Genomic DNA, 3737 nt, shown 5'->3' with positions numbered 1-3737 from the left:
TTCTGGCTATTGTATTTTCTTTGTATTTCAATAGGAATTTAGGATCAGCTTGTCAATTTCTACAAAGAGGTATGTGGGAATTCTGATTTCAATTATATTGAATCTGTAGATCAATTTGGGGAGAACTGACATGTTAACAATTTTGAATTTCTGATCCATAAGCAAGGTATTTCCTGTACACCACTTCTCTTGCAAACTGGTCTATTTTCTTTCATTTGGCCTAGATGGGCTATGAGACCTAGAGAAGGATTGGGATGGCTTGTGATTTCTCTCCCGAGACAGTGATCTCTCTCTTCTCCTGTCTCTAGAAAGGGACCTACTTTGGCTGCAAGAGAAGCTTCTCTTTCTTGAAGATCTGTGGCAAGGTGGAAGACTCCTTCTACGGTAATCATCTCAAGGACAACCACTCCAAGCGGGAGGCGGGCCACGACTTCTTTTTTCACCATTTGGTAATTCCACTCTTACACGGCAGCCACATAGTATTCTTCCATCTAGTTCTGTCACAGCATCAGCTGCATCTCGGGGATCTTCAAATTCAACAAAAACAAAGCCAATGGGCTTCTAGCAACCCACACACTTCAGAGTGGCCCATAATAAATAGCCAAAAGCCCATTCCAATGGAGTCTTGTTGCCATTGTTTCCAAGATTACCTATGTAAATCTTACAGTCCAATGGACAGGAATCATGATGCATTTTGAAAATACACACACATACACACACACACACACGCACATATATAGTGTGTGTGGTTGTGGGGGAGGGGTAGAGAGTCCTTTTCTTGATCATAGAAAAGCCTGATTCTTAAAAATTTTAAGCACAAATTTAAATGTATATTCCTGGTCTTGACCCCAGAGATTCAGGAGGTCTGGCAAGGCAGAAATAATATTAAACAAGTATTTCAGGTACCTTGGAGGCAGGTGGTCCAGAAAGTGCTGGAACAATACCTAAGGTAAAATTCATGGGACTAATTTTTTGGGGGATGTTATCAAAACGTCCATGATGAATGTCCTGCCTGGTGCCTGTGCTGCTCTTCAGAGGAGTCGTTTAGCTTCTTCCATGAGTGTGAGAGCTGCCACCACTGAGGTGGAGGGAATTACTCCTCATTCTCTCCAGGTCTTTTTGGGACTCATTAGATGCTTTGTTGTACAGTAAAGCTGCACCCTTTGCACCTCTTGAGCTGCAGAATACTCTGAGTATGAGTTGGTTTTTGCCCATTACTGCTAGCAATGGGGAACACTGGGATTGAATGAAACCTGAATTCACCCTCCTGGGGAAAATCCTAAACTTGAAAGACATTCAATGAAAGCAACATTTAATTCTTCTTACAAGTATCTATCTCTGTCTGAAACAGAAGGATCCTCATTTTAATTGGCTAGGGTTCTTCTTTGCAAATAAGAGCATTCATTCAAAGCATAAAAGGGATTGTTAAAAAAAAAACATAAAGAAGTTTACAGAACCCCCAGGTAGGCCAGGAGGCTCTGAGGTCAAGAACGGTGCTCAAACACATCTCAGGTCTGTTCCAGAGATGACCTTCTGCATTGCTTTGGGAATAGGAGCAGCAAACTCGCTTGCTGGTGCTAGACTGGATGCTAGAAGCTCTGCGTCTTCTGCACTCCCAAACAGGACACTTCCTCTGCCACATTGCAAAAGATAGATTCTATGCACAGCCTGCTTCCTAATAATTCTCTCTTCTCTTCTCAAAGCCTAAGTTCTATGTCGGTGCATCTGATTGTGGAATCTAAGTCATATGCCTGTCCAGTGGTATGTTGAAGCTGGCTCAAACCAGCTCACAAGAGTTGATTGTTAAGTTTCAGGAGTTGTATTTATTTATTTTTATTGATACATAACAGACATACGTATTTTAGGGGTACATGTGATAATTTGGTACATTCATGTAACCAAATCAGGGTAATTGGAATATCTGTCACCTTAAATATTTATATTTTATTTTGATATTTGTTTTATTTCTTGTGGTCTGAAACCAAACCTGCAATATCTCTGAGGTATGCTTGTATTTAAACCATGGAAATTGGCAAATGCAAATTCCAGATCAGGGCTTTTCCCCCTCTGGAAAGGTGATTGTGAAACACTTACCAGCATGTCACTGCAAAAGATCCTGGGTAGTTCAGTTTCATTATCTCCTTTGGGAAGCGCGGACTAATAGTGTGTGAAATTTTCTACACGCAGGAATTCTGTTTAAAATATGCTGTGCAGCCACCAAGATAAAGCAGCCACTGGTTGCAAGGTTTCCTCTCCCTGACTCCTTTGTCCAAGTGTCTTTTGATGCCTGATAATGCAGAGTGAGATAAAACTGGAAATGTGCTTCAGGTTATTTCCAGAATTTACAGCCTTGTCTCCCTTCCATTGGGCATCCTTCCAAGCAACTCTGTTTTCCCTGAAATAATTCAGACTGTTTATTAAAGAACAAATGTGAACCATGTGGCTTTTTGAAAAGTCACTGTGAAGCACTGGGCCATGAAAATTCTGACCAAGTATGTAAGTCTTCTAGCATTGGGTCTCCAGGAATTATTCCCAGAAGGGAAGTAGAGAGAATAGACTGAAAAGATAAAATGATGGAATGGGTGGTCGAGGTGGCCACACAGCAAGTGGGAGAGAGATGTAACAAGGGACACTCTATCTCAAAATCAAACAAACAAACAAACAAAAAAAATGAGGGACTTAATTGGTGAACAATCTTACAGGTGTCAGAGTCTCTTCATTGGGCAGCATTTCCTTCTTCATCTCCTACCTTCTCGTCTTCTCTAGGCATGAGGCAGACTCCTGGAATGTCAGGGAGGGCAGCAGAAACCGTTCCAACCTTGCCCAGGACAGAGAGCTCAGCTTGACAGGCCAGACCTGAGGAGCGCTGCTCCCAGTTAAGATCTTCACAAACACAAGCATTCCAGGACTGTTACCCTCCTGTGGACACAGAGAGTAGTGGCCAGGCTGGGGTCATGCCCAACTTGGGGTAGCAGAGACGTTTCTGGGGCCGAGGAGTAGAGGAACTGCTCCAGGTTCCAAGCAGAGAGTTTTGAAAGAGACATTTTGTGAAGGACAACAAAGTCCCCTCTCAGCCACAAAGGAGCCTTCCTCAGTGACAGCAGTGACAGGTGCAGGGCAGGACAGACCTCCCAACCCAGTTTGTGCTGGAAGGTGTCCCAGGGAACCAGTGAGGAGCCCCTGGTGGGTAACAGTCATTTCACCCCACTCACTGCTCATTAAAATAAAATAAAAATGTCACTGATTGTGGAAGTAATAAATGTTTTGGTAGAAAGTTTAAAAAATATTGAGATGCATAAAGAAAAAATTTTAAGTATTTGCATTATCTTGCCATTCACTTTAATATTTTTGACTTTTCCTTTCAGTGTTTTTCTTTTCTATTTTCTATTTATGTTTTAGATGTTATTAAGATCATACTGTATATTCTGTAGGCTATACTTTTCTTAATCTCATAAGTATTTCTCTATATTATATTTTAATAATCATTTTAAATAATGGCATGATACTTCATTTTATGTATATACACACACATGTAACTTATCTATCTAATCTAGATGTAATCTAATCAGATGGGATAAACATCAACTTTTTTTTTGTTTTTTTCTTTCTTAAATTTAATTTTCTATTTGTCTTTTAATCCCATGATAAACATCAATCTTTATGCACATTTCTGATTATTTCCTTAAGTTGGATTTCTAGGATAGGAATAAAATTAATAAGTATTTTAAAGACTGTTG

At 40.4% G+C, this 3737-nt stretch overlaps 1 pseudogene; it reads right to left on the bottom strand.

Moving 5' to 3' along the window:
* Nucleotides 1–201: 201 nt before the first annotated feature.
* LOC138387345 (serine/arginine-rich splicing factor 3 pseudogene) lies at nucleotides 202–693 on the bottom strand (annotated as a pseudogene).
* Nucleotides 694–3737: the final 3044 nt, after the last annotated feature.

The sequence above is a fragment of the Eulemur rufifrons genome, chromosome 7 (assembly GCF_041146395.1).
Source record: "Eulemur rufifrons isolate Redbay chromosome 7, OSU_ERuf_1, whole genome shotgun sequence".
Lineage (NCBI taxonomy): Eukaryota > Metazoa > Chordata > Mammalia > Primates > Lemuridae > Eulemur > Eulemur rufifrons.
This window is presented reverse-complemented; position numbering and strand designations above follow the sequence as displayed.